Consider the following 8392-nt stretch of genomic DNA (forward strand, 5'->3'; position numbering starts at 1 on the left):
GAGATCTGCCCTCTTTCTTGGAATTGAAACTTACACATATTTTTATCATGCTCTCCTGCTCTCCCCCTTCTCCTGCCACTACCATCCCTCCCATGAAAACTCCTTACATTCAAGGACTCTGTATCTTCTAGCACCTAGTACAGTGCCTGGCATGTCATGGGCACTCTGCAGATGCTTGATGAATGAATGAAAGCTTCTCAGATCAGGCTTTATAGCAGCTGCTGTGACTCACTCCTTTGGCTCTGTCCCCAGGGGTGGTGGCCCAGATTCTCAGTTCTTGTTGTCCCTACATACTCAGGAAAAAATTCTGACACTTTCATTTTATCCTTGCTACATTTCAATTAGGATCATTTAGAAAATCAGAGTTGTTTACAATTCCTTAATTATGATTTTTAAAATGAATCAAACAAATAGATTAATGACCCAAAGTAGGTATTCACTCCCTTTCTCTGATCCCCAGGCCTGATAGATGATGATACTTCAAATGATAATCACTGATCACTTTATGCTACAATGGAAAGTATACTACATTTGGACCCAAGAAGAAGACCTGGTTTCAAGACCTGCTTCCATCATATACAACCTATGTGATACTGGTCTAGGCATTTCCCCTCTCTGAGTTGAGTTTCCTCATTGGTAAAATGCTGGGGCAGGATTCAGTGCTTTCTTCCAGTTGTAAATCTAGGATTCTATTCTCAGTTGTGTGACATTGGACAAGCTAACTCACCTCTTTTTGTCTCAGTTAATTTATAAATGAGAGTTTTATATATACAGATATATTTTATATATACAGATATACTACAAACCAGAGAGTTAAACCAAAACTTTCAAAGGGACCTATGACACAAAAAAAGTTAAGAGCTTAGAACAGTGTTTTGGCCCGTAGTAGCTTCTTAATAAATGCTTTGTTGACTTGATTTGAATCCTTAGCCCTAAGTCATGTGAATTTTCTTCCAGTTCTATGTCTATTCAGTCAATAAATGTTTGTTGTTTTGTTGTTGTTGAATTGTTTTCAGTTGTTTGATTTTTTGTGACCCCATTGGGGTTTTCAAGAAGGGATACTGAAGTGGTTTGCTATTTCCTTCTCCAGATCATTTGATAGATGAGGAAACTGAGACCAAGAGGATAAAATGACTTGCTTAGGATCATACAATTAATAAGTGTCTGAGGCTAGATTGGATTCAGTAAGACCAGTCTTCCTGTTTCTAGCCCTGGTGCTTTATCCATTATGGCGCCACCTAGCTGCTCTAACATGTATATTAAGTATCTTTTATGTGCTTTATTGTACTAAACTGTGGGGTTACAAAGAAAGGTAACTTCCCAAACAAACAAAAAACCACTCCTGCCACTCGAGAAGTTTAATGTCTAGTAAATTAGGGGTGACTCACAAACTCAGATGCCCTATTTCAAGTACCAAGTGGTGGTACTTGATGGAGCAGGGCAATACTAGAAAGACTGGGTTAGGTGTTGATCCTTCATCAAAACTGGATGTCAAATTCAGCCCATTTCAAAATAAACAGATAAAATTATCTTGCTTTTTTCTGTCATCTTCAGGCTCTAAAGATTTTTGTGAGCAGGGGTCTTCAGGGTTTATACAGGGGAATAATCTATTTGGATTTGGTGTTAGAGTATAATTACAGTGATTGTTTTATCACTACATGCCTTCTGCTTCATACAAATTGCATGATACGCACATATACATCTATCTATCTATATATCTCTCCATCTATCTATCTGTCTGTCTGTATATCTATCTATGTGTCTACATATACTCACAAACACACATATACACATAAAAGATGTCCCCAAAATCTTCGTTTTGACTTTCTTTTCTCTTCCTGGCCTCTCGTCAGAAAAAAAATCATGACATGTCATCCTAATTTCCTTTTTTGACTTCCTGCTTTTTTACAAGTCTTTTGGGAAAGTTGCTGAATTGTGCCATACTCACCACATGTGAGCTGACTCAGCTCAGTTTTTTTTTTTTTTTTTTTTTGTGAAATGATTGTGTGACTAATATTCTTAGACTTAATATAATAGGTGATTTTATCCACGTAGGAAAATCCTTATAGCAATCTGACCAAACCTAAAACTAATATCTTAGTAGGGAAGTGTCAGAAGCCACTGAATATCAGAGACAGAATTGGAATCCAGTTATTTCTGACTCTTGTCTGGAATGCTGTTGTTTATATCACATTCCCTCTCATGTCTATATGTGCGTTCGGTCATTTTTCAATTGTGTCCAACCCTTTATGATCTCATTTGGGGTTTTCTTGGCAAAAATACTGGATTGATTTACCATTTCATTCTTCAGCTTATTTTACAGATAAGAAAATTGAGGTAGACAGGGTAAAGTGACTCACCCGTGGTCACACAGCTAGTCAGTGTCTGAGACTAGTTTTGAATAAAGAAAGATAAATCTTCCTGCTTCCCAGCCCAGCAGTCTATGTATTATGACACTATCTATCTCTCATGTCATAACAAATATCAGATGCCAGTCTTGTTAATACCTTTCTCCTATCTTTCCAATCTTAAGCCTTATTCCTCTGTGGCTACACTAGTCTATTTATTGTTCTTCATATGACACTGTTTCCAACTCTGTATTTGCACTACTGTCCTCTAGGCCTGGAATTCTCTCCTCATCCTTCCTCTTAACTTCCTTCGACATTTAGTTGAAATTCCATGTTCCTCTTCCTATACAGCTGCTTTCTTCTCTCAGATTACTTTTCATTTATTTAGTACAAATCTAGATTTCTTCTAGTTGTTTACATATTCTTTTCCCTATTGCAATGCAAACTCTTTGAGGGCAGAAACTGCTTTTCTTTCTTTTGCATATCTAGCACATAGTACAATGCTTAATAATAGCTTATTGATGGCCACAAATTATTCGGTTTATAAAAATTCTAATCAGCCTATAGAATTGGCCTGAGTCTCTAATCATAATTATAGTTATCACTGTCTCAGGATCATGGTCATCCAGAAAAACTCACTTGACAGAAGAGGAAACTGAGTCTCAGAGAGTCCAAGTCACTTGCCCAAAGTGATACAAGATCACCATTTCCTTGTGTTCTGAGAAATCATCCTTTTACTGATAGTAAAAGTAATGATGGCTTAGATTTATTCTGGTTAAACTCGGAGTGAAGCATTTAGAGCAATGAGTATTAGCACAAAGAGGCAAAATTAGGCTTGTTTTAAGGGAAAAATTCCTAGTAATTTGAGCAATTCAAAAGTGGAATGTGATGTGTTAGGAAGCCTTGGGTTCCTTCTTCAGCACAGAATAACAAGAATAATAGTATTGAGAGGCTAAGGGGACCTCACTGGCCATGTAGTCCAACTCACCTGAAGGAGTGTCCAATGCTTCATTTCTGACAGATGGTCAGTCAACTTTTACTCATAGACCTTCTTTGAGGAGGAACCCAACACTTCTGAAGGCAACCGAAGGTCAGGGACTACTTCCTGAGTATGCATAAAGAAGCTTTTTGATCAAGTAAGAGATAGACTAGAGGGCTCTGAGGTCCTTTCTAATTTTTGGTCTGTTTTTCTGAGAGATAATGTTTTGTTTTTCTCAGGAAGTTTGATGAGGCAGGATGGGCTCCCTCCATAGCTGGAGGCCCCAAAGTACAAAGACTAGAATCTAGTCTCTAAGAATGGCCAAAGTTGGATTCCATCTGTCCCAAGTCCAGTGAAAGTGGAGGGAGGAGCTCAAGTATCAGTAAAAGTCCTCACCAACAAAGGCATGCAGTCACAAGAGAGATCTGGAGTGCAATAGGATTTTTTTGGATACTCTTTTGCCATGAAGCAGAATAGTTAATACTTCTACGTGTGGTAGTAAGCCCCAGAGGGAGATAGCCTCCAAAACATAAGTGAATAAGTGAAAGAGGAAAAATATGGACACAAACCATCATGAGTCTACATAGAAAAAGACACAAAAATCTACTTATGAGGTACAAAGGGAAATCATTTCTTCAGCCTCTGAGAAACTTCACTAATTTGCCAATTAATAAACATTTATTATGCGCCTACTATGTACCAGGTACTATGCTAAGCTGGGGTTACAAAAAGGGGCAAAAGATAGTTCCTGCTCTCAAGTAGCTCACAGACTAGGGCTATGGAGATGGGTTTTCAGAAAAAGCTCAAGGACAATGGAAGTATAATGCAATGACTCCAGGAGAGTCATGATGAAGCATCTTTCATACTTCTTGATAGAGAGATGATGGCCTAGTAGAATGAGACAGACTTTTGGATATAGCCAATGTGTGGATTTACTTGGTCTAACTATGATATTATGTGTTTGTGTGTGTGTGTGTGTGTGTGTGTGTGTGTGTATGTTCAAGCATATATGTAATATAAACATATTTTACAAAGGAGAGTTTTTTATTTTTTGAAAGAGGGAAGAATTAAGGTTGGATTGGAACTTATGAAAAAAATTAACTAAAGAGTCAATGATGCATTTAAAAATATGCAGAAAGTAACAGAAAGAAGTCCAGAAGGAGATATATACAAATGGGACAGCTTTGGAACTAAAAATTATTATATACTTCTAAAAACATCCTATATATATATAAAATTGCAAGTATCTACTATATATATATATATATATATATATATATATATATATATATATATATATATATATATATATAGTAGATACTTGCAATTTTATGTAAATCCTTATCATTGTTTTTTCGCATATGGAAATGTTTGTGTTTGGTTGGTATTTATCAAGTTCAGAATGATAGCAATAATAGCAAAAAACCCAATTGAGATGTGTTAGAGATGTAAATATTCCTGGTGTTTATTTGTTAAAGAGCAGGTCCCCTGGGAAAGGGGACTAGTGCCATCTTTTGACTGCTTAATTAAATGACAATGTTGGAGGACTGAACAGGGCTGGAGAAGAAATTTCTATAAGATTGGAGCTGATGAGATCTGCAGGAGAAAAGATCACGGAAGACAGTGACATATACCAGTGACTAGGGCTGCCTTTAACTCAACTTCTCAGAGGGGATTACCAATGTCATGGCTATTGAAGTCATGTAGAAGGTAGCATTACTAATCACAGAAAATACTGAATCTCTAGAGGGGTGTTTGCTCAATGGTGCATCACAAGGTTGTACCAGAGCCAGCTCAAACCATTTGGGAGAGACAATTATTAAATTTTCTGTGTGGGCATTTGTGCCTTGGAAATCAGCAAATATTGCAAATAAGGGTTTGATTTATTGTTTTGTTGGTTATCTAAGCTAATAAAGTGATGGGAGAAAAATGGTAATATTGCAGATTAAATTTAAAAGTGTGGGCACATTTTTTGCTGATTGTTAAACATTTACTAGTGCACCATTGCCATTCTTTTCCAAAAGCTTAAAAATGCCTGGTATATTTTCATTAGAATCATAAGTTAAGAGGTCAAAACCCTAAAAATTTACCCAGTTCATAATGCTCTCAGATATGCTAACAGATGAGAATATAATAATGCTCATCATACTAACAGATGAGAAAACAAGCCAAAACCAGAGATGTAGCTTCCCTAAAGTCACTCAGAAAGTAAAGTGGAAGAGCCTGGATTGGAACATACTTCCTTTGATTCTATATTCAATGCTCTTTCCATGAGAATGCATACATGATCTTTTAGAATTTGTAAATACAATCATTCACTCCTATTCTGAGCCTGTGTGCATATAAGAGGGGCTGGCTGGTAGCTAGTCTTGAGGTAACATCAGAGGCTTACATTCTCAGGTAACTTGAATGTAAACAGTGTACCAAAAAATGAAAAATGTAAATGAGTCTTTCTTGTCAGGAGACTTATTGTCAAAGGAGTTAAGTTAATTACATAGTGCTGGAAAGCCAACAGACAGTTAAAATGCTTCACTAGAAGAGAAGGAAAAATAATGGAGTAATAAAAGAGAGGGGGTATAAGAAGGGAGAAAAGGAAAGGACAAAAGGGGAGAGTGATAGTGAGAGCAATCATTTTTCTCATAGCATGTACTATCGTGTCCATTTTATGGATGAGGAAACGGAGGCTGAGGGAAATGAAAAGACTTGCCTATGTCCATGGATAGTAAGTATGAGACAGATGAAAAGTGAAGCAGATAATGGAAAGGAAGAAAGACAAGGAAGAGAGGAAAGAATAAAGGAAGGAAGGGAAGGAGGAAAAAAGGAATGAAGAATAAGGAAAAAAGGAACATAGGAAGGAAGGAAGGCAGAAAGAGGAAAAAAGGAAGGCAGGGAGAAAGAGGAAAGAAAAGATGTTAAAGAAGAGAGAAAGGAAGGAAGAAAGATAGAAAGGGAGAGAAGAAGGTGGGAAGAGAGGGAGGGAATGAGGAAGAAAGAAAATAAGAAAGGAAGAAATGATAGAAGGAAGATAAAATAGAATTAGGGAAGAAGGAAAGAAGAGAGGAAAGAGAGGAGAGAAAGAAAGAAAAGTAAGAAAGAAGGAAGGAAAGAATTGAGGGAGGGAGGAAGAGAGGATAGAAGGAAGATAGACTAGAACAAGGGAAGAAGGAAAGAAGAGAGTAAAGAAAGAAAGAGAAAGGGAAAAAAGAAAAGAAAAGAAATAAAAAAGAAGGAAATAACAAAGGAAGGAATATAGGTAAGAAGGAAAGAATGGAGAGAGGGAGGAAAAGAGGAGAGAAGGAAGATAGAACAGAACAAAGGAAAAAGGAAGAAGAGAGGAAAGAAAGAAAGAGGAAATGAAAAAGAAAGGAAAGAAGGAAGGAAAGAAGAGAGGGAGGGAGGAAGGAAAGAAAGAGACAAGAGAGAGACGAAGGAAGGAAAGGAGATAAGGGAGGGAGCAGAAAAATCTAGTCCCTTATTCTGTAATTTGATTTTTGCCAGTGATTGTCTTAGTTGGCAATGCTTTACCCTTCAGTTCAGTAATAGATATAACATTTGATTTTCACTGAATTTGGATGTGAAACTATCCTTCATTAAGACCAAGAAAAAGCTTTGTATCTTATCAGATCTAGGAGATACTGAAAAAAACAAATATTTCACTGTTCTGAAGCAATTCAATATTTAAGCGCTTGTTGTCTTGGGACTCTGAGATTAAAAAGCATACTGTAATACCTTGAGATGTCTTCTAGCTGGGACAGAGTGATCTCAGGAGAGATTAAAAATACCACTATTTAAAAAAAAAAAAAATAAACCAGTGCATAGATCCTTGGGTTTAATGCAGAACACATGGGTTTCTTTCTTTCCCCGAAATTTATTTTTATGCCAACAATATCTAAGAATAGATGTGTACAGATCAGTAGCAAATTAAATGCTATTATATATATACATATACACACATATGTGCAAGATTTATCTGAATCATATAAGATAAATTCAATTCAACAATAGTTTCAGAAATATTTTAGAAGTACTTGTTCTCTGTAAAGCAAATAAACAAGGTATCTTAAAGGGACAATTCAATATAAGTGAGACAGAGTGTTGGACCAGAAGAGAAGAGGGATTTGCATTTACATCTTGCCTCTGACTTTTCTTTTCTTTTTTTTTTTTTTAAGATTAATTGTTTGTTTTATTTTTTAAATTAATTTTATAATTATAACATTTTTTGACAGTACATATGCATAGGTAATTTCTTACAACATTATCCCTTGTACTCCCTTCTGTTCCAAATTTTTCCCCTCCTTCCCTCCAACCTCTCCCCTAGATGGCAGGCATTCCCATACATATTAAATATCTTATAGTATATGCTTGGTACAATATATATGTGCAGAACCGAATTTTGTTGTTGTTGTTGTTGCAAAGGAAGAATTGGATTCGGAAGGTAAAAATAACCTGGGGAGAAAAACAAAAAATGCAAACAGTTTACACTCATTTCCCAGTGTTCCTTCTCTGGGTGTATGTAGCTGATTCTGTCCATCATTGATCAACTGGAATGTTGAAGATATCCACTTCCATCAGAATACATCCTTATATAGTATTGTTGAAGTGTACAGTGATCTCCTAGTTCTGCTCATTTCACTCAGCATCAGCTCATGTCAGTCTCTCCAAGCCTCTCTGTATTCCTCCTATTGGTCATTTCTTACAGAACAATAATATTCCATAACATTCATATACCATAATTTACCCAACCATTCTCCAATTGATGGCATCCATTCATTTTCCAGTTTCTAGCTACTACAGAAAGGGCTGCCACAAACATTTTCTGCCTCTGACTTTCCAAGCTGTTTGATCCTGCTTCACCTCTCTAAGCCTCAAGTTTCTTCATCTGTAAAATGGGGATTGTAATATTTGCCTGTAGTGCCTTCCTTGCAATGTTGTTGTGAGGCTTAAATAAGATAATAAATGTAGAGTCCTTTGTAACCTTTAAAGCACTAGGTAGATAGACTATTAGAATTATTTTTAGAGTAGTGATGTGAGAAGATAGAAAGAAAACTAGACTTGGGACTCAGAT

The sequence above is a fragment of the Sminthopsis crassicaudata genome, chromosome 5 (genome assembly GCF_048593235.1).
Source record: "Sminthopsis crassicaudata isolate SCR6 chromosome 5, ASM4859323v1, whole genome shotgun sequence".
Taxonomy (NCBI): domain Eukaryota; kingdom Metazoa; phylum Chordata; class Mammalia; order Dasyuromorphia; family Dasyuridae; genus Sminthopsis; species Sminthopsis crassicaudata.